Source organism: Nicotiana tabacum, chromosome 20 (genome assembly GCF_000715075.1).
Source record: "Nicotiana tabacum cultivar K326 chromosome 20, ASM71507v2, whole genome shotgun sequence".
Lineage (NCBI taxonomy): Eukaryota > Viridiplantae > Streptophyta > Magnoliopsida > Solanales > Solanaceae > Nicotiana > Nicotiana tabacum.
The window spans coordinates 47550604-47574771 of NC_134099.1; the positions used below are offsets into that span (position 1 = coordinate 47550604).

General features: G+C 36.5%; 1 long non-coding RNA gene across 1 annotated transcript; it reads left to right on the plus strand.

Moving 5' to 3' along the window:
* Positions 1-10592: 10592 nt before the first annotated feature.
* Positions 10593-18690, plus strand: LOC142174921 (uncharacterized). Its single transcript, XR_012704017.1, has 2 exons — positions 10593-10930; positions 18414-18690. It is a non-coding gene; the product is annotated as an uncharacterized LOC142174921 (long non-coding RNA).
* Positions 18691-24168: the final 5478 nt, after the last annotated feature.

The window sequence follows — 24168 nt, forward strand, 5'->3', positions numbered from 1 at the left end:
GCATGAGAAGTACGTCAATAAAATCTTTCGAAATATCGTAACATCATTATGCCTTTGATTAATATCATGAAGTAAACTTTATCAACTTACGTTTTTTCTGAGACCCATGAACAGATGATATAATAATGGGACACGTGGAGAATCAAGAATATAAGCATCTCTAGCATTTCTATGAATAGAGTCATTTATGGAAGTTGTACATTTTCTCGTTTTTGTATCGTATGGATCATGCCAAAAGGAAAGAAGGGATAACCTTAACATACCTGAGCCGATTCTCTTGACAATCCCTCTAATATACGTCAATTGCGAACATACATAACGGTGGATCGAAGTAGGAAAAATTCGTATGATATTCTTGATATCATAGCACATTATTTCTTATCCAACTAATATCCACTCCATTGAAAGATAATACTTCCAATGATAAATAACCATTAAACTTACTCACCCAACATTGCTGGTCTATAATCTATAGTGACAAGCATGCCATAACTCCATTCATATTCTCCAAGTTATCTTATCAATAAAGAGACCAAGAATGGCTTAACTTAGCATATCAATCCAAGAATTCTATACGTGTAAAAAAAGACATCTTATGCCTTATGACTCATCATGCCTATTAGTGCCACTTTGGCTTAGATTGATACCAAGTGGCAGCCCCCAAAAAGATCTTTATCCACTTAATTATAATTATCCACACAATTAATCAATTATTCACATAATTAAAAATTATCTCAAATTACTTAAAATACTACTCACTATCATGGTTATGTGGTACCTTATATGGCATTAGTCCATAAATACCGGGTATCATAGCTCGGACCGTATTTTATCCCAAATTGACAATATTCGACGAAATTTATTTTCTTCGATTTGCTTACCCTCTCACATTCACGAATTTACTTATCACTTGTTTGAAATAGCATAATGCTTATAATCTCAAAATAATCTCATTCCCGAATTTATGTCGATTAACTTACGACGAAACATTAACATATGAAAACGCGGGATGTAACATCTCATTTCCGAGCTTCCATCAATTTGCTTATGACGTATTTTTACGTACGAAAATATTGGGTGTAACAATTTCTTTCTTCTACTCATCGGCTTATTGTTTTTTAATTATTGTTCTTTAACTATTCTTGCTTTATTACTCTCGAGGGTTCATCAAGCTCGAGGATACTGTCTGATCGTCGGTTTGTTCTACATTCTTATTAATTTCATCAATTATCCCTAAATTAACCAATTGGTATTAAGCAAAATCATGTATCCTTAAAACCACATTACAAGTTTAATCGTTACTTGAGTTTTAGAGTAAACAAAAGTACACATTGTTATTACTTTTTTTTCCTATACACGTTGATATTACGCAGAATAAAACTTAGATAAACATTTGTTCAGAAAAATATCACCATATGTTTTTTTTTTTTACTACCATAAAAGATTGTGTTAAAACGATATGGAAAACTAAAAAATTGACTTTTTTTACTTGTAGGCATATGTCTAATGTCCTTAAAGAGAGCTCAATAGTAAACATATTGCACTTCAACTTGTAAAGTACCACATAAATTCTAAAGGATCTTTCGCCATTGTTACGAGGTGGAATATTTCTATGCCCGTGAGTCGATTTCTCAAGTGGTTATGGTACTTATTATTTATTTGTCTACAAAAGTTATTAAACTAATTCTCTTCACTTTTAATTTAAATTCACAGAACTTATGGCTACATTATGAGAAAATAAATATGGACGAAGTCAGGATAACCATATTAGTAAACTTTAGGAAATATAAAAATAACAAATTTACCCTAGAATTTATCTTTTCAAATAAAAATTGGAGTAAGTAGTGTTTTCAATTTCAAGTTTATTCAAGATTTCTTGATTTCTACTCCCTCCGGTCCACAATAAGTGACCAATTTGCTTTTTTATTTTGGCCAAAATAAGTGTCAATTTATATAATCAAGAAAATATTCAATTTGTTTTTCCAAAATTACCTTTACGTACATATCCCTAAAAAGTCTTTTACTCCTCACATTAAATTATGCTGCAATAACCCGACCCACCCAAATTGACCCAAATCTTTGCAATATTCTCAACTTAAAACAAGCATATATAAAAATTATCTTATGTTTTGGAATAAATGTTAATTCAGCCAAATAATTTCTTTCCTCAATTTGAATTTAGAATTTTATTTGATAGTTCTTCATCTTATACTACTAATAAAGATCAGAATAATAAAAAAATAGTAAAATTAGACCTTCCCTCCCATCCCAACCCACCTCCCACCACCCCAACCCCCACTCACCCCTAAATACAACAACAACAACAACAACAACAACAACAATAACAACAACAACAACAACAACAACAAGAAGCCCAATATTTTTCACAAGTGGCGTCTGGGGAGGGTAAGATGTACGTAGGACCCCACCCCTAAATAGAAATATTATTTAGAGTAATTTCTTTTAATATTGTAGATAGAGTATTTTCTTTTTATTTCAACAAAATAAATATTTTCTTTTTATGATGTAGAAAAAGTATTTTCTAATGAAATGAGTACTTTCTTTTTATGATGTAGTTTTTTTTCTTTTTTTATTACAAAAATAACTATTTTTTATGTTGTAGAAAAAGTATTTTCTTTTGTTTCAACAAAACAATGCCACCTCTACTTAGAAGGGAAATGCCACGTCGGATAACTACTTCGTCTTTCCGTTAAAAGTTTGTTTCCACTCTCAACTTCTATCCCGCTCTCTTAATTCCCATAGAATCTTAAGGTCAAGTCGTCCATCCTTCTAAAGTAGATCGGCTAAATCCCTGTTTATAAAATATCAGAAATTGTTGGTTTAGTTTATTATTTTTGATCTATTGTAATATTTTATAATGTGCTATGTTAGTATTCGTGTTAAATTGAAATTCTTATCTAACCCCAAAAGAAATTCTTAGCTTAGTCTATAAGGTCTCTTCTTTTATCATCTGCATTAAAGTGAAAATGTTCAGAATGTGTTAGTGTTAGTATAGTTTAATTATATGACATTAATTAATCAATTCTTGTTGTTTACATTTTAATAAATTGTTTCTTTATCTTTATAAAATTCATCTTAAATTGATAAATTGGTATTGTTTACATTATTAATTTTAAAAGTAAAACATACAACATTAAAATTGAATTGTTCAAAGTAAAATTTGCTCGATTTTAATAAATTGTTAAATTTATTTATTGCAATAGTTTTTTTAGCCTCAAAAGGAGCGGAGTATGAATAAGGAAAAGAAGAGTCTGCCCACTTGTGAATGCTCAACCTAAATAGGCCAAATAACTTCAAAGACAACAGAAAATAGGCTATCCAAACTATTTTGAACAAAAAGTATATCGCATTTTTTAATGATATATATTGAAAATTAATTTATCTCAAACAGACTCAGTTACCGGCTATTATGTATGTATTGTAGAAATAGTATAACCAACAATATGCATGTAATATTGTTATTTATATTAGAAAAGGATAATTCCAATAGATGAGATATTAGACATGTATTTGTAATATGTTATCTTTGATATTGTTGTAAAAAATGTATTTACTAATATGAAGATTTAAGTAATTTAATTCAAAGTTTTAAAAATATTTTTACTATTAAAGAGTAGACACCTTTCTTTCTTTTTTACAATTTTTTTGTACTTTTTTATTTTTCCACAAACATTAATATTGTCTAATTTGAAATAAAATTATAAAATTCATTATTAAAAATTTTGCGGGACCTAAATCAAGGGTTTACTAGTCTCTTACTAGAGTCACTTGTCCACCATTGATATTCTCAATCAAATTTATAGAGTCTCACTTAAGATAAGGCAATAATGACAAGAAAATTAAAGGCAGTGAGTGTGTCATTCAGTTACCAAACGTGAATTAAGTTGGTTGAACAGTACATTTATGGTGGGCAGTAGTCTGTAAATAATTGTTGATCATCAATGAGGGGCGGCTCAACTTAACTGGTGGCCTAAAATCAAAATATATTAAAAAGACCCTAAAACCTTTTTTATAAAATGCATATAATACTGAGACACAAAAAATCTACATGACTTTGATCTACTGGTGAGAGGGAAACTCATGATGTATGAGTTAGGCGCACGTCATATAGTATTGAATTTTTTCTTTAGTAAAAATGGTAAAGAGTAAGCCCATTATCCATCGTATTTTGAACCTTGCGACTTTTGTTTCGAGGATTTCTTAGTTAAAAAAGATGAGACACAAAAGAACTTGCTTTCTGGTGTATGGATCAATCAAATGTGACAAAAAAGAATAGTTAATTTAGAGAATTTGAGTTGAAATTAGAAAGTAAAAAGTAAGAACCATGAAAAGCTATACATAAAGGAAGAAAAATAAAATTGAAGAGAAGGTAAATATATATTTAATTTAGTGAGAAAAATTTATCCAATTAACTCACTCACTCTTACATCTACCGAATGTTAAAAATTGTTCAAATTTGAAATTTTGTATTAATAATTATATAAATATAAATTATGGAGTATATATTATATAATAATATTTCTTATTTGTTGGGCCTTAAATATTTGGGAGCCTAAGGTGTAACAACCCGACTGGTCCTTTTGCTTTTTAGAAACCCGTTCCCCTAAATAAAACTTTCCGCGCTTACTTTAACTGATTTACGACCTGCGGGGATGATTGATTCGGGATTTGGAAGAGTTTGGGTTGGAATAGGCTTATTTGATTCCTTAAGATTTTCTTAAAAGGCTAAGTTTGACCTTGGTCAATATTTTTAGCAAACAGACCTGGATTCGTGTTTCGACGATCCCGGAGGTCCGTAGGAAAATATGAGACCTGGGCGTATGCCTGGAATCGAATTCCGAGGTCCCTAGCCCGAGCAATGAATTTCTATTAAAAATTGTTAAAATGAAATTCTAAGTATTTAAAGAAACTAAATAATGATTGATCACGTTGGTATCGGGCTCGTATGTTGGTTCTGGAGCCCAGTACAGGTCCAATATAACATTTAAGACTTGCCAGCAAAATTTGGTGTCAATCTGAGTAGTATAAGTACGTTTTGGCACGTTAGAAGTGAATTGAAGAACTTGAAGTTCATAAGTTTGATCCAATTGGTTTTAGGGTGTGATTCTTAGATTTAGCATTGTTTCGGGCGTTCCGAAGGTTTGAGCGGGTCTGTTTCATGATTTCAAACTTCTCGGTATGTTCGGGCGGGGCCCGGGAGCCTCGAGCGTCAATCAGACGAGGCTCGAGTGAAGTTGGAAATTTTGGGAAAGAGCTGAAGCTCTAGTTATCTGTCATAACCGCACATGCAGTTGGTCAGCCGCAGTTGCGAGACCGCAAAAGCGGTCAACCTCTCGCAGATGCAGCCAAGCCAGGACAGGCCCAAAGTCGCAGAAGCAGCTATTTTTTCACAGAAGCGGAGCCGCAAATGAGGATTGCATCTCGCAGATGTGGCCCAGCAGCCCAGTTGAGATTCCGCAGAAGCGAGCTCCTTTCCGCAGATGCGGTGGGCGCAGGTGCAGCCAAGGACTGCAGATGCGGAAATCACTAAAGCAGTGAGCTTCATTTATTATGGACTCGAAGTTATTTTGGCCATTTTTCACTCACCCATTGGGCGATTTTGGAGCTCTTGAGAGAGGACCTTCACCTAGCATCTTGAGGTAAGTTTACCCTACTTATTTCTAGTTTAATACTTGAGTTTTGAGTAGATTAACGCACTAAAATTAGTGAAAATCATGGGATTTGAGTGAAAACCTAGGGTTTTGATAAAAATTAGATTTAACCACAAAATTTGTTAGGGAATGAAGTAGAAATCATATATTATTGATCCTTAGGTTATAGAGAACAACTTTCTTCGAAAATTTTTGGAATCCCGGCACGTGTGCCCGGGGTCGGATTTTAGGAAACTTGTGTTTAAGGTTGGGAAAGTGTTTAAATAGTTAGAATGCGATCTTGTGAGCTTGTATTGACTAGTTCCTACTCGTTTATCTAGTTTTGGATCGTTCGGCTCCAAATTGAGAGTTTGAGCTCGTTCTTGGTATTGGAAGTACGATTCGGAGCGAGGTGAGTCTCCTATCTAACTTTGTAAGAGGGAATTGTCCCTATAAGTGATATAATAAAATAATTTGCCATTAAATACGGGAGGCTACGTACGCACTATATGACGAGAGTCCGTGCGTAGCTACTATTATGCTAAGTCCGGGTAGTCTAGGACCCAAAAGCATGCTTTATATGATATTCCTAAAACTTTATTATTAATTTGGATTGTCTAAATCATGGTGATTATGGCAAATGAGACTAGTAAGAAGAACATTATCTCTCTTGGCCTTTTTAAAAAGTAGTTGATATTTCTGTGAGTAATTACTCCCCAATCATATATTCCTATCTGCTTGAGGTAATTGTTTAATAAACTTTGACCGCATCGCATGTTTGATTCGCGAGCGGGGTAATAGATGCATCTATAGTTCGCGCCGTTTGACCCTCGGTAGTGCACTATTTACTTTTATATTGGATCGGGCCGTACGACCTCGGCACTACTTGTGCATGCTTTTGCTGTGTATTTCTCTATGGATTTGACTTTGTTATATGCCCTGAAATGTAAATCGCCAACTATGATATCATCTAGGAAAGGACATGTTATTTCTTGCTATAAACTGTTAATTATTTGTACTATCCATGCTTAGTATAATTCTTTCTCATATTATTTGACCCTAGTAAGTGTCAAGTCGACCTCTCGTCTCTACTTCTTCGAGATTAGACATGATACTTACTGGGTACATATTGTTTATGTACTCATACTACACTTCTGTATTTAATTGTACAGGATCTGAGGCAGGTACATCTGGCTATCAGTCTGGTGCGCATCCCTAAGCACATTCCGAGACTTTCACGGTGAGCTGCTCCCTTCCTCCGCCGTTTAGCAGCTTGATGAAGTCACTTTTTATTTTTTTGCTGTCTATTCTATTTCGTACAGTAGGATAGATTTATTCTTTTATATATTCTATTAGTTGCCCATAACTTGTGACACCAGGTCTTGACACACACGTTAGTAGACTTCTTTTGGGAATTGTATAATTATTTTTGGTACATTACTGGTTATTACTTGTTTAACTTTAACTTAAGAAATTACTGCAATTGTTTTGGTAAAAGTAAAATGAGAACTTATTTATATTTTCGTGTTGGCTTGCCCGACAATGGGGTTGTGCGCCATCATGACCTATAATGGAAATGGGTCGTGACAACATGGTATCAGAGCACTAGGTTCACGTAGGTCTCACAAGTCATGGGAAAACCTTATAGAGTCTTGCGGATAAGTATAGAGACGTCTGTGTTTATCTTCGAGAGGCTATAGGGTATTAGGAAAACTACTCTTTATTCATTTTCTATCGTGCAGTGGTTGGTATGCTAAATTTCCCTCTTCTATTCTCTCACAGATGGTGAGGACACGCACGGCTGATGTTCCAGGCCCGGGAGGAGCTGTTCCTCCTGTTGCTAGAGGCCAAGGCAGAGGCCGGGGGAGGGCACCAGCCCGAGGTAGGGGACGAGGGCGTCCCAGAGCTGTCCCAGTAGCACCACCAGCAGATCCTGCAGGAGATCCTCTCATTGAGGAGCAGGGCGAGGTACCCGCAGCTGAGCCTACCCCGGCGGACTTTATGACACCACCTGGTTTCCAGGAGGTCATGGGTCATACGCTGCAGTTCATGGACACCATGACTTAGGCTGATTTATTTCTAGTAGATCCAGCTACATCACAGTCAGGAGGGGGAGCACAGACCCCTACTGCTCAGGCTCCTGGTCACGCAGCTGCAGTGTATCAGACTCTGGGTGCACTACCCGCGGATGGGGCTCACCCAGTTGCTGCAGTGGTGACCGAGCCTAAATCAGTTGTAGATGGTGACCCGCAGAAGCTTTAGATAGATGGACTCGACTTCACCCTGCTATCTTCGGGGGTGAGCGTCATGAGGATGCCCAGGATTTCATTGATAGGTGTAGGGACAGACTGCACAACATGAGGATATTGGAGTCGCATGGAGTAGACTTCACTACTTTTCAGCTGGAGGGCAGGGCCCGTAGATGGTGGCAGTCTTATGTTCTTGGGAGGCCAGCAGGTTCTCCTCCCTTCACTTGGGGTCAGTTCACGCAGTTATTCTTGGATAGGTATATTGCACCCTCTGAGAGGGAAGAGCTGCGGTATCAGTTTGAGCATCTTGAGCAGGATCAGATGTCTGTGACCGACTATGAGGCGAGATCTTTTGAGTTGTCTCGCCATGCTCTCATGATACTTCTCACGGATGCAAAGAAAGTGCAGATATTTGTTTCGGGGTTACACCCCGGTATTCGAGATAGCATGGCCAGGGAGGTGGAGATGGGTACTGAGTATCAACTAGTGGTGGAAATTGCTCGCAGGATTGAGGGTTATTGCCAGAGGGGTAGGGAGCAGTTTCAGCAGGACAAGAGAGCCCGGTTTTATAGAGAGTTTAGAGGTGCCCCAACTAGGGGTAGGGGCACCTCGGGAGGGATCAGCCCAGTAGGCCCCGCATTCAGCACCACCACCACCTCCCCGAGGTGCTCCAGTGAGACCTTATTTCAGTGCGATGTCGGAGAGTTCTTACCGTCCACCAGCTATCTAGGGTTCCTTTGGTGGGTATTCTAGTCATCAGGGTTTTTCCAGTGCTTACATCAGTGCCATGCCAGAGAGTTCATATTGCCCACCAGCCATTTAGGATTTTTCTAGTGGATATTCGGGTCAGCAGGCTCAGACTCCAGGGCAGCAGGCTATGGTGCCGAGGGGTTGCTACGAGTGTGGAGATCTGGGTCACATGAAGAGGACCTGCCCCAGGCTTCGGGGCAAGGCAGTACAATAGGGTCAGCAGCCTATGATTTCAGCATCGGATGCTCAGCCTCCCAGAGGCGGGGGACAGACGGGTAGAGGCCGTCCTAGAGGTGGAGGCTAGGTAGGGAGAGGTCAGCCAGCTACTGCTCAGTCAGGTGGAGGCCGGCCAGCCGATGCTCCAGCCAGATTCTATGCCCTTCCGGCTAGGCCAGATGCATTGGCCTCAGATGCCGTCATCACATGTATTATTTCCGTCTGCGGTAGAGATGATGTGAGCATATGATTTTTGCCCTATATGAAATACTCCTACCAATTAAAGAAATAAATTTTTTCCAATTATTTGCAATTTTGTAGGATTTTGTGTTAATTGTTTGCATTTTTGAGCTCGTTTACTTTTATCAAAAGCATGAAAAATACAAATATATAATGTATTGCATTTAGGTTTTGTCTTTAATTTTTTAGAATTAATTATTTAATTATTTGTTCTATCAAAATTGAAATTACAAAAATAGTCCATTGTTGCATTTTTAGCTTAATTTTAGAATAATAGTTTTTCCTCTTTGATTTAGGATTAAGGAACTTTTATATTTTTTTATGAAATTGGTTAGTTTTACAATCTAGATTAATTTAGGATTTTATTTTAGGTGTTTAATTGAAAATAAGAGAGAGGAAAGAAAAAGAAAAGCAAAAAAAAAAATAATAGAAAATTAATGGGACTAATTGCACAAGGGCTGATTTAATTGGGCTAAGCCATGGTGAAGCACAAATTTTCCCTTTACCTGTCCTTGATCCGACTCAGCCCAATCCCTCCAACCCGGTCCATCTCCCACATAAAACCAAACGACGTCGTTTTGTCACATATTATCTCAACCATCCATTTAATCTCATCCAACAGTCCGTAACTACCTAACCAATTCCTTTAAAAGTGTCGGATAAGCCCCCCTACCCCAATTCAAACCCACAGAAACCCCCCATTTTGTCTCTCTAAATCGCCACCGCCCGCCACCGCTGGGAATCGCCTCACGGCGGCGGCATTCTCCAAATCCGACCAAATTCATACGATACACCCATCAACTCACCCTCATCACTAATCCACCACCAATTTTTCCCAAAGCCCTACCAAATTATTTCAATTGCAGATCTAAAAAAGAAGAGAAAACCTTAGTTTTTCCCCTGTTCGATTTCTTTGAAGTTTCAAGCTTCGATTCGACCAAAACCTATGCTAGTTGATTGTTCTCGCCGAGAACAATTTCCTAGCGTTATTTTTGGTTCATTTCAAAGAAGATTCGGATTAAGCAAGCCGGCCAGATTTGTCGAAGGAATTTTACAAGCATTTGTTAGTTGATTTTTGTTCCCTCATCTCAGTTTATTTCCAGTCATGAGATCCCCTGATTAGGTTCAATTAGCTTTTTTTAATTAAGTAATTTGTCTTGATTACTATTTCTCTTTCTTCTTCTTTCGAAATTGCATGTTTTGGGTTTTGTTTGGTCTGGGACCTGCCTTGCATGCAGACAGGCCCATTAGCACAGAGGCCCAAAGGAAGTTTGGGGTTCAGTTGTTTAGAGGGTACAAATCCCAGCTTTGGTTGAAAGTAAATGGCATTGGTTTTAAGGGTATTTAGAGGAATTGAATAGAAAGAATCTTGGCTAACTGTCTAGGAAGCTTCTAGGAAGGTGAGAATTGGATGAATTACTAAATAGGTTCAAATGTTAGGGTCTGAAATGAAAAAGAGAAAATTGGGGAAGGGGTAATAGTAAAAGTTTAAAATCAATTTTGCTGCCCTAAAGCTTGCTATAAGTGGCTCATTCTCCTCATTTCTAGGGCAGAGACTAAGACTCACCAAAAAGAGAAACGACTAAAAATCTTTTTCTGATAAAACTATCTAGTTTTGAGCTTCATTTTCCTTTGGCAAAAAGTTTTGGGTTGACTTTTCTGGGGATTTTTTCGGGTTTCCAAAGCTGAAACATGGCTGATTATTGAGGTTATTGGTTGATTACCATTGTTGTTCCTTTGCTGCTGAGCTCCGTTATTTCTTGGTTGTCATAAACTGATCTTAGACACATTTCTTCTGGTTTTCTTTTGTTTTGCTGTATACAGGTACTCTTTTAAATCCTTGGAGTGTGAATTAAATATGAAGATGCATGTGTTGAAGTTGATGTAATGAGTTATCAAATTCTTTTTAGTAATTGGCTTCTAAGTTCAGTCAATTTGTATATATTCTCTTCTGCCTGCCATGGTTATACTGTGTTCATCAATAGATGTAGGTTTGTTTCTTGAGCATGAAGTTGTAATTGTTACATCTGCGTTTTTAGGATCCGCCTTCTGTTTGTGTTGAAAATCTCATAAAGGGGAAAAAATATTGAATTCTTGAACCAAGTGGATATACAATGTGATTGGGAGTCTGCCTATGTAATTTTGGTTTTGAAATTGTGTTAGAGACATTACAACTTTTTGTAATAAGGTTTTGAATGAAGTTTGATGTATGGTTATCACAGTTGCATCTAGATTTTCAAATAAGGGTCATTGTTATGTTGTCTTGATATCTTGGTTTTACTTCGTAATTAGAAGCAGGGTTTGAATTGCTCAAGTGTTTCGAATTTGTTGCTTTTGTCCATGAGAATATCTAGTTGATGGTGAAAGACTGTTAGTCAAAGGAAGATATAAAATCATTGAGCATGTAAAAAGGGCCATAGGATTAAAAGACCATGATTCATTTCCCTTCTTTAATTGTCATTTTATCTTATTCCATGTTAAATGGTTTGTGTAGTTTTCCTTGATTGATTTATGCTTTTGGTTACCTCAGTATATGTTATTCATTATTGTGTTGTTATCCTGTGTTAAAAAATAGAAGAAATCTTGGGGAAAAGGATCACAATTCTTTTAAGGCCAAACGGGCCGATTTCATCTAAAATGTGGCTTGGGCTTGATCGGATTTTGGGACAAAGAGTTTATTAGAACATGTTTTCATCCAATGTACTATACTTCAGCCAATTTCCACAAATGCTTTAGGGCCTGATCCATCTTCTTCGTAAAGGTTTTCAACCGATAGTCCCTTTGCAATTCCAATTTTAGTTCAAACATAATCCCTTGTAGTTTACCTTAGGCACGTAATTAAATCATCACGACTACGGGTACAGTTCCCGTGACGTGGTTGTGATAACTAATTTTAAATTAGATTAAAGTAGGAACATCTTTAGTTGGCCTTCCAAATTACAAATCGTTTCCTTTAAAAATAAATTTGAGGTGCGCCATACACAAATCATATAATTTATGGCCCTCACAAAAATACAAGAACAGTGTGGAAAATGCCTCGAACTCTCGCAGTTTGCTTTAGGGTCGTTAATTAAATAATTGTCATAGCTACGGGTACGGTTCCCTTGACGTAGTTGTGACGCTTAACCTCTAAAATCCGGGGGGTAAATTTATGTGACCTAGCCACAATTTAATTTTAATAAAATAAACACAGTGTGGATCGTGGGTACGGTTCCCGTGACATGATTCGCAAATATGTAATCAACAGTTAATTGTATGACAATCGTGGATTTCTGAAACGGTTTTTAAAAGGAATAAAATGCACATAGGTTTCAAAAATATTTTAAAATCAAATAAACAGGCCAATATTAACAGTTGAGCGACCATGCTAAAACCACGGAACCTGGAAATGCCTAACACCTTCTCACGAGTTAACAGAATTCCTTACTTGGATTTCTGTGTTCGCGGACTGTGAAACAGAGTCAATCTTTCCTCGATTCGGGATTTGAACCAATGACTTGGGACACCATAAATTATCCCAAGTGGTGACTTTGATTTCTAAATAGAATAATATCATTTCGATGGTCACTTTAATTGGAAAAACTCTCTTATACTCCCTTTCAGGGTTGAAAAAGGAGGTGTGAAAGATGTTTTGCTATTATTTAATCCAGGGTCCACCTATTCATATGTATAATCTTTATTTACTCGTTTCCTAGTTATTCCTCCTGCGCCTTTGGGCACTCCTGTTCATGTGTCCACTCCTACGGGCGATTCTGTGGTTGTGGATCAGATCTACCGGTCATGTGTGGTCATATTCTGTGGTTTCGAGACTAGAGCAGATTTTCTGTTGCTTGATATGATCGACTTTGAGATCATCTTGGGCATGGGTTGGTTGTCTCCATATCACGCCATCCAAGATTGCCATGCCAAGACCGTTACATTAGCAATGCCAGGGTTGCCAAGGTTGGAGTGGAAGGGTTCCATATTTGGTATATCTAGCCGAGTTATCTCTTTCCTGAAGGCTCGTCATATGGTCGAGAAGGGGTGTTTGGCGTATTTGGCTTATGTTCGGGACACTACCGCAGAGTCTCCGACGATTGATTCAGTTCTAGTAGTACGGTAGTTCGCCGATGTGTTTCCTTATGATCTTCCTGGCATGCCACCAGATCGTGATATTGATTTCTATATTGATTTGGCTCTAGGCACCCAGCCTATATCTATCCCACCGTACCGTATGGCTCCTAAAGAGTTAAAGAAGTTGAAGGAGCAGCTTGAGGAGTTGTTAGCAAAAGGTTTTGTTAGACCTAGTGTATCACCTTGGAGGGCACCAGTGTTATTTGTGAAGAAGAAGGATGGGACTATGCGAATGTGCATTGATTACCGCTAGTTGAACAAAGTCACCATCAAGAACAGGTATCCATTGCCTCATATCGATGATTTATTTGACCAGTTGCAGGGTGCTAGGGTGTTCTCTAAGATCAACTTGAGGTCAGGGTACCATCAGTTGAAGATTCGAGACTCGGATGTTCCGAAGACTACATTTCGGACTAGATATGGCCATTATGAGTTCCTGGTGATGTCCTTTGGCTTGACTAATGCCCCAGCAGCATTTATGGACTTGATGAACAGGGTGTTCGGACCTTATATTGACTTCTTTGTCATTGTCTTCATTGACGACATCTGGATATACTCCCGTAGCCTGGGGGAGCTTGGGCAACATTTGAGAGTAGTGCTTCAGACCTTGCGAGAGCAAAAACTATATGCTAAGTTCTCCAAGTGTGAGTTTTGGCTAGAGTTAATGGCATTCTTGGGGCATATTGTGTCAGGAGAGGGTATTAAGGTGGATCCCAAGAAGATTGAGGCAGTTCAAAGTTGGCCACGTCCTACTTCAATGACCGAGATCAGGAGTTTCTTGGGGTTAGCAGGTTATTACAGACAATTCGTGCAGGGCTTTTCATCTATTGCATCACCTCTAACTAGATTGACCTAGAAGGGTGCTCTTTTCCGTTGGTCCGATGATTGTGAGGCAAGATTTCAGAAGCTCAAGACAGCTTTGACTACAACACCAGTTCTTGTATTGCCTTCCTGTTCAGGGATGTATACGGTATACTGCAACGCTTCGTGCGTTGGATTGGGATACGTATTGATGTAGGAAGGGCGAGTTATTGCATATGCTTTGCGTCAGTTGAAGATCTATGAGAAGAATTATCCTATGCACGATTTGGAGTTGGCCGCGATTGTTCATGCTCTTAAGATATGGATGCATTATCTATATGGGGTGTCATGCGAGGTTTATACTGATCATCGTAGCTTACGTCATTTGTTCTAGCAGAGGGATCTCAATTTGAGGCAGCGTAGATGGCTTGAGTTACTGAAGGATTATGACATCACCATTCTTTATTATCTGGGCAAGGCAAATGTGGTCGCGGATGCCTTAAGTAGGAAAGCAGAGAGTATGGATAGCTTGGCATTCATTCCAGCAGAGGAGAGTCCACTAGCTTTGACATTCAGTCCTTGGCTAACAGACTTGTGAGGTTGGATATTTTGGAGCCTAGCCTAGTTCTTACGTGCGTTGTTGCTCAGTCTTCATTATTGGGGCAGATCAAGGCCCGACAGTTCGATGATCCACATTTGGTGGTTCTCAGAGAGACAGTGCTTCAGGGTAGTGCCAAAGAGGTTTCTATTAGCGAGGATGGTGTTTTGTGACTCCAGGGTCACCTATGTGTTCCTAATGTTGACGGTCTGAGGGAGAGGATACTAGAGAAGTTACACAGTTCACGGTATTCCATTTGGGTGCGACGAAGATGTATCGTGACTTGAGACAGTATTATTGGTGGCGGAGAATGAAGAAGGACATAGTGGAGTATGTGGCTAAGTGCTTGAATTGCCAGTAGGTTAAGTATGAGCACCAGAGGCCGGGTGGCCTACTTCAGCAGATGTCTATACCAGAGTGGAAGTGGGAGCGCATTACTATGGACTTCGTAGTTGGGTTGCCCCGGACTTTGTGGAAATTTGATGCAGTATGGGTCATTGTTGACAGGTTGACCAAGTCAGTGCACTTTATTTCGGTTGTGATTACTTACACTTCAGAGAGATTGACCCAGATTTACATTCGGGAGATAGTCAGGTTGCACGGTGTGCTCGTCGCCATCGTATCAGATAGAGGCCCTTAGTTCACTTACCATTTCTGGAGAGCCGTTCAAAGTGAGTTGGGGACCCGTGTAGAGCTTAGCACAACATTCCATCCTCAGACCGATGGGCAGTCAGAGCGGATAGTTCAAATTTTGGAGGACATGCTTAGAGCATGTGTGATTGACTTTGGAGGTCAGTGGGATCAGTTCTTGCCTTTGGCAGAGTTCGCTTACAACAATAGCTATTAGTCCAGCATTAAGATGACCCCATTTGAGGCTTTATACGGTCGATAGTGTCGTTATCCTATCGGGTGGTTTGAGCTTGGTGAAGCTAAGCTATATGGTACAGATTTGGTGTAAGATGCCTTGCACAAGGTAAAGTTGATTCAGGAGAGGCTTCGGATAGCTCAGTCCAGATAGAAGAGTTACGCGGATCAGAGGGCGCGTGATGTATCATTCATGGTTGGCGAGAAGGTCCTCTTGAAAGTCTCGCCAATGAAGAGTTTTATGAGGTTCGGGAAGAAGGGAAAGCTGAGCCCAAGGTTTATTGGCATATTTGAGGTGTCGAGGCGAGTTGGGGAGGTTGCTTACGAGCTTGCTTTACTCCCCAGTTTATCGGGAGTTCACCCAGTTTTTCACAAGTCTATGCTTCGGAGGTATCATGTCGACTTGTCCCATGTTTTAGACTTCAGTACTATTCAGTTGGATGAGAGTCTAAGTTATGAGAAGGAGCCAGTTGCCATTATTGATAGCCAGGAACTCCAGTTAAGATCCAAGAAGATTTCAGTGGTGATGGTCCAGTGGAAGGGCCAACCAGTCGAGGAGGCGACCTGGGAGTCCGAGGAGGACGTACGGAGCAGATATCCACATTTATTCAGCACCTCAAGTACTTTTCTATGTCCGTTTGAGGACGAACGTTTGTTTAAGAGGTGGAGAATGTAACAACCCGACTGGTCGTTTTGCTTTTTAGAACTACGTTCCCCTAAATGAAACTTCCCGCGCTTGCTTTAACTGATTTACGACCTGTGGACATGATTGGTTCGGGATTTGGAAGAGTTTGGGTTGGAATAGGCTCATTTGATTCCTTAAGATTTTCTTAAAAGGCTAAGTTTGACCTTGGTTAATATGTTTAGCAAACGGACACGGATTCGTGTTTTGACAATTCCGGAGGGACCTGGGCATATGTGCGGAATGAAATTTCGAGGTCCCTAGACCGAGTAATGAATTTTTATTAAAAATTATTAAACTGAAATTCTAAGGATTTAAAGATACTAAATAATGATTGATCACGTTGGTATCAGGCTCGTATGTTGGTTCCGGAGCCCAGTACAAGTTCAATATAACATTTAAGACTTGGCCGCAAAATTTGGTGTCAATCCGAGTAGTATAAGTATGTTTCGGCACGTTAGAAGTGAATTGAAGAACTTGAAGTTCATAAGTTTGACCCAATTGGTTTTAGTGGGTGATTCTTAGATTTAGTGTTGTTTCGGGAGTTCCGAAGGTTCGAGCAAGTCCGTTTCATGATTTCAAACTTGTCAGTATGTTCGGGCGGGGCCCAAGAGCCCAGAGTGTCAATCGGACGAGGCTCGAGTGAAGTTGGAAATTTTGGGAAGGAGCTGAAGCTCCAGTTATCTGTCATAACCGCATATGCGGTTGGTCAGCCGTAGGTGTGAGACCACAGAAGCGGTCAACCTCTCACAGATGCGGCCAAGCCAGGCCAGGCCCAAAGCCGCAGAAGTGGTTGTTTTTCTGCAGAAGCGGAGCCGCAAATGCGGCTTGCATCTCGCAAATGCGGCCCAGCAGCCCAGTTGAGATTCCATAGAAGTGGGCTCCTTTCCGCAGATGCAGTGGGCGCAGGCGCGGCCCAGGACCGCAGATGCGGTGGGCGCAGGTGCGGCCCAGGACCGCAGAAGCGTAAATCACTGAAGCAGTGAGCTTCATTTATTACGGACTCTAAGTCATTTTGGCCATTTTCCACTCGCCCATTGGGCGATTTTGGAGCTCTTGAGAGAGGACTTTCACCTAGCATCTTGAGGTAAGTTTACCCTACTTATTTCTAGTTTAATACTTGAGTTTTGGGTAGATTAACGTACTAAAATTAGTGGAAATTATGGGTTTTGAGTGAAAACCTAGGGTTTTGATAAAAATTAGATTTAACCACGAAATTTGTTAGGGAATGAAGTAGAAATCACATATTATTGATCCTTAAGTTATAGAGAACAACTTTCTTCGAAAAATTTTGGAATCTCGGCATATGGGCCCGGGGTCAGATTTTAGGAAACTTGTGTTTAAGGTTGTGAAAGTGCTTAAATAGTTAGAATGCGATCTTGTGAGCTTGTATTGACTAGTTCCTACCTCGTTTATCTAGTTTTGGATCGTTCGACTCCAAATTGATAGTTTGAGTTCGTTCTTGGTATTGGAAGTACGCTTCGGAGCGAGGTGAGTCTCCTATCTAACCTTGTAAGAGGGAATTGTCCCCATAGGTGATATAATCAAATAATTTTCCATTAAATGCGGGGGCTACGTACGCACTAGGTGACAAGAGTCCGTGCGTAGCTACTATTATGCTAAGTTCGGGTAGTCTTGGACCCAAAAGCATGCTTTATGTGATATTCCTGAAACTTTATGCTTAATTTGGATTGTTTAAATCATGGTGATTATGGTAAATGAGACTAGTAAGAAAAACATTATCTCTCTTGGCCTTTTTAGAGAGTAGTTGATATTTTTGTGAGTAATTGCTCCCCAGTCATATATTCCTGCCTGCTTGATGTAATTGTTTAATTATATTTGACCGCATCACATGTTTGATTCGCGAGCGGGATAATAGATGCATCTATGGTTCGCGCCATTCGACCCTCGGTAGTGCACAATTTACTTTTATGTTGGATCGGGCCGTACGACCTCGGCACTACTTGCGCATGCTTTACTCAGTATTTTCTATGAATTGAGCTTTATTATTGTCCTGGAAATGAAAGTGGCCAACTGTGATATTATCTAGGAGAGGACCTGTTACTTCTTGCTATAAACTGCTTATTATATATGCTATCCATGCTCAGTATAATTCATTTGTCATATTATTTGACCCTAGTAAGTGTCAAGTCGACCTCTCGTCTCTACTTCTTCGAGATTAGACAGGATAGTTACTGGGTACATATTGTTTATGTACTCATACTATACTTTTGTACTTAATTGTGCAGGATTTGAGGCAGGTACATATGGCTATCAGTCTGGTGCGCATTCTTGAGCACATTCCGATACTTCCACGGTGAACTGCTCCCTTCCTGTGCCGTTCAGCAGTTTGATGGAATCTCTCTTTATTTTTTTGCTGTCTATTCTATTTCGGACAATATGATAGATTTATTCTTTTGTATATTCTACTAGTTGTCCACAACTTGTGATACCAGGTCTTGGCACACACGTTAGTAGACTATTCTTTTGGGAATTGTATAATTATTTTTGGTACATTACTGGTTATTACTTGTTTAACTTTAATTTAAGAAATTACTGTAATTGTTTTGGTAAAAGTAAAATGAGAACTTATTTACATTTTCGCGTTGGTTTACCTGGCAATAATGTTGGGCGCCAACCTCACCTATAATGGAAATGCCCTTCGTTTCCTTCTCATGCGAATTTAGAATGGATAGCTAACAGGAAAAACGTAAAACACTATGATGAAGACAATACAACTGTCCTAAAACCTTCATATTGGTAGCTTCTAAGTATTAAAATTCGTAAGGATGATCTTGTTTACTTTTTTTTTTGGTTATCATGTGGTCCCTTTTGTCTATTACTCCTCTCATCCCTTTTATGGGAGATTCGTTATCTTGTAGAAGACTTCAACTTTGTCCAATCTACTGACTGCAAAGAATAAAATAACTTGAGCTTTAGTATTTTTCCAAACTCGATAATTGTTCTGGAATTAGCTGTCCTTGAGTTCTTTTATGATATATATATATATATTAAAAGCGCGAAAGCTCTTAACGAAATGTCGTTTGCCTTTTTTACCCTTTAAATATAAGTTTCACATTGGACAAAATTGTAATTAAATAATTTTTCTAATTTTTAGGACTTTGAAATCATCTAAAATATTCTTTCCTTATTTGAATTATGTAGGAACTCCTAATATTTCTAATATTTAAGACCTTGAAATCAACTGAATTTTACTTAATAATTGCTTCCTTATTTGAAATCACAACGTCCAACAAAATACTTGTATTGATTCGTTTGGATGCTAAGGTATTAAAAGTGATTTGAACCACTATCTTATTTGTCCTTATTGAAGTTAATAATTAAACTTTTATAAACAGTTATAATGCAAAATTCTATCAACTCGACCAAAATTAGCAAAGTCATTAAGTACAGTTTCTTTTTCATATTATTTTAAGGAGTATGAGTTCTAACTTTTCAATAATTGCTAATGAAAGTTCACCTTCAGCGGTTGCCTTTTGCTTTCACTTAACAAATATTTGTTTACATGAATCTATTTTGTCATCTATCATAATACGTTGTTAAACTCTATTTATTTTCAGCTTTTGTATATGTCTCAATTCCTTCGTCTGTTAAGTATCGAGCTTCAAGATGTTTATTGGGATTCCTTGAATAAAATTTCATATTGGAAAAATTTTATAGTCTAAGTTAATTTTCTTAATATTTAGTACTTCAAAATCAACTAAAATTTACTTATTACATTATTCTTTATTTCAACTAAGTACGAAATCCTAAACATAATCTTTTCAATTAATAAAAGAATGTTACTATATTAGTTTATGATCACTTTATGGCGCATTGTATGAATTTAGTGATAATATAGCTTCTCTTTTTTTAATGTTTTCTCCATACACACGTTAGGTTTTGTTTATTTCCTTTTTTTCGTTAGTTTTAATTAATTATGTTAGACTAAATTAGATTAGAATAAATTTATTAGTGGTAAATATCTAAACAATTGTAAGAAACAAATATATTAGATATATGACAATTTCCATTAATATTAGGATATGAAAATTAATTTTAAAATACTGAATGGACTAATATCTTAATTCTATATAATTTAATGATCTTAGTAAAAAAAATTGTAATGAAAGACCAAGTAGAAACTATAACCAAAGTCGGCAATTCTCCTGCACTCTTTCTTATTTAAAAATTCATAATCGGTAATAGAATTAAAACCAATTAATTTTATATAATTTAATTATCTTAGTAAAAAGAAAAAAGAAAACAAAGAAAGACCTTTTATGGAAAAGTATATTGATACTTAGGTTACATAATAGCATGTACGTTGCCTTTTAATCAAATCGATAAGTTTTATGTACACATTCTAATAAATAATATGATTAGATATAAATTATTTTAATATCCACAATTATTATACTATTTAATACAATATAAAATTCTTAAAATATTTTTAAAATGATATTTAAAAATTGCACGTCAAATGTATGTAGTTTAATAATAGTTATATGATTACTAAAATTTTATACTAATTAATATGGGATACACGGACAATGCAAAAAGCCCCTTCTTGAAATATCGTTTGTCTTTTTTACCCTTTAAAAATAGATTCCACGTTAGATTAATTTGTAATTTTATTATTTTTCTAAATTTCAAAACTTTAAAATCAAGTAAAATTTTATTTATTAAATTTTCCTTATTAATAGGTAGAAAATTCTCATATTTAGCACTATAAAAATCTTAAACTTTTTACCATATATGAATTTCCTTGTTTGAAGTCGTTGATATTAAAGCTATCTTAAACTATATTATTTTCCTTTTATTAGAAACTTTAGAAATTATGCGTTAGCAAAAATTTCTAGCAGTCAAAATCACAATGATTCCGAAAGCACAATGATACAAAATTGAGATAGTAACGATTCTTTTAACTATTTGAAAGTAAAGCTTTTATGGAATAAAGTTATAATTATAGTCAATATTTAAAATTTGGGATAAGCTAATATTAAAAATTTGAATTAACAAAAAGTAAGTTTTTAAAAATGTTGAGAACAAATAATTAAAGTTTTTGAATACACTTATTAGAAGAAAAAAAACAATTATAATTATTTTTCAAATTCATCATAGAAGTAATATTTTTGTCAAGTTGATAAAACTCTTAAGGTACATAAATTAATTTTGGTACGAAGAGCATTAACAGTGAAAATAAAAAAAATAATTATAATATAAAATTAAGAGTCAAATTGATAATAATGCGAATTAAGAGCATTAGCTAAAATTGCTTACATGTTATCCTTGTAGACTATATATAAAAACTATAATACATTTTTATTTCATACTTGAACTACTTTCCTAAAAGAGATCGAAAAATGGTTGGAAAATCTATAACACTAATAATTATGCAAATACAAAGATGTGAAAATGAAATATCAATAGATTTTTTTTTACCTTTCATAAATAAAATTATTAGTGGATAAAATTATATTACATTTAAACATATAAAACTTTCAATGAACTAATATTTAGAATTTAAATCAACAAGGAAATAAAATATTTCCTCAAGTATCTATCTATATACTATATTAAAAGCGCGAAGGCCCCTTCGTGAAATATCGTTTGCCTTTTTTACCCTTTAAAAATAGAGTTCACACTGGATAAAATAATAATTTGAATATTTTCTTAATATGTAGAACTTTCAAATCAAATAAATACTATTTATTAAATCTTTCCTTATTTAAAGTATATAGGACTCATAACAAAAATTTTGGATATGAAATCTTTTCTTTTAAAATTAATAGAAAGTTTAATATTTAGGATTTCAAAATAAATATTGTCTGGGAGAACTAGGAGTATGTTTTCTTTTCCTTCTATTTTCTTGCGGCAAAATCCCTTTGAAATATGTTTAGCCATTCATTCTACTTATAGGTAACTTAGAATTTTAAGGGATAGTGGGATTACACTGGGTTGTTGTTGTAGTGAGAGGTTTATATTTAATAAATTTTTTAATTATTAAACGTAGTTTTCAAATATTACATAAAAATAATGAAAAGAAAAGTATTGTTTGAATATGAAAGGAGTTCAAAAATTATCTATATTTTCTCTGTTATTATAAAATCAAAATAAATAAATTATTTTTTTAATGTTAAGAATAAATAATCAACTGCTTGAATTAATTAATTAGCAAAAGAATCCAATTTAATTCTTTTTCCAAATCTCATGTTAGTAAAGTTATTTTTCAAGTTGATCAAACTCTTTAAGTTACACAAATGTAATTTCCATAAGAAGAGCACTAGCAGCGACATAAATTAAAAATTGAGCAAAATTAGTTATATTATGGTATTTATTTTCAGTATTAGGTAACAAAATTAATAATGATTTTCATAATATATTCCCAAAGTTCACTTAATAAACTTTTATTGGACAAAATTTCTTTATTTAGTGAACAAGCAAAATTGGATCAACATTCATTATTAAGAACTAACATTTTTTAATTTTTGTTCATAACTCAAATGTATTATTTAATAATCGTCACGTTATTTTTTAAAATTATATACTTATTGAAATAGGATACATGCGCAAAGCGCGTACCCTAAGACTAGTATGTATATATATATATATATATATATATATATATATAGAAAATTTAAGCCATATATTACTACTTCTTGATGTTTCTACTTTTTATATTTTTTTCGCTTTCACCAACTTTTGTACATGACAAAAAAGGTAGTTATTTTTTATTTATGTGCCGCCTATGGCTCATATGTTTGTGATTCTGTTTTCCTTATTACTTGCCAGCAGATTGGTCTATTTTGTTTAAAAAGTTATGATATCAAAAGGCAAAGAGCTTTCTTCGATCTATAGTTTGCCTGATGTGCAGACTTAAATATATATGGTAACAGGTGGTTAATACAAAACAGATTGGACAAACTGAAGAACTAATCTTCTGTTGCAGTCACATTTTTCATCATAAAACTCGAATTTCCTCAAATGATGGCATTTCCTCCAAAGGTTAGCACTAATGCACACATATTCTGTAATTTTCTTTAATCGTCTTTCGCTTGCTTTTAATAGAATTATGTGTCTCCGAGATCTTGAAAACCTCATTTAGAGTTGCCTCAATTTGCGTGCGCAGTCCGGGCACGTAGCCGGAAAGCTTAAATATGAAATTCTATGAAAAATGATAAAATTTGGTTATAAAATGAGTTAATTTGACTTCGGTCAATGTTTTGGGTAAACAGACCCGAACCCGTGATTTGGCGGTCCCGGAGGGTCCGTAGGAAAATATGGGACTTGAGCGTCTGCCCGGAATCGAATTTCGAGGTCCCAAGCTTGAGAAATGAATTTTTAAAGAAAATTATTTTCTGAAATTGTTTAAGGAAATTTGAAATGAAAATCGATTAGAATGTGATAGTATCGGGCCCGTATTTTGGTTCAGGCGCCCGGTATAGGTCTTATATATGATTTAAGACATTTCTGAAAAATTTGGTGAAAAACGGACGTCGTTTGACGTGATTCGGACCTAAATTGCTAAAGTTGATGTTTTATGAAGTTTGAGAAAAATTCTTTGTTTTTGAGATTTAATTCGTTGTTATTGAGTTATTTTGGCGATTGGATCGCACAGATAAGTTCGTATGATGTTGTTGAGTTAGTACGTGTGTTTGTTTAGGAGTCTCGAGGGCTCGAGTGTGTTTCGGATGTGTTTCGGGAAGTTTTGAACTTAAGAAAAGGTTCAGAAATAGTTGTTCAGGTGCACTGATATGTTCTTCTTCGCGTTCGCGGGATGGCCCTCGCGAACGCGATGTGTAAATTATGCTGAAGGAAAATCCTTCTACGCGAACGCATAGCTCAGGTCGCGAACGCGAATGCCAAGTGGGCCTGGGCAGGGGGTGGGGTAATTACCTTACGCGAACGCGATCCACTGGACGCGAACGCGAGGGCTCAAGGGGTTAAAGCTCCGCGAACACGAGCCCATTCACGCGAACGTGAAGGCTTACCCAGCCTGAC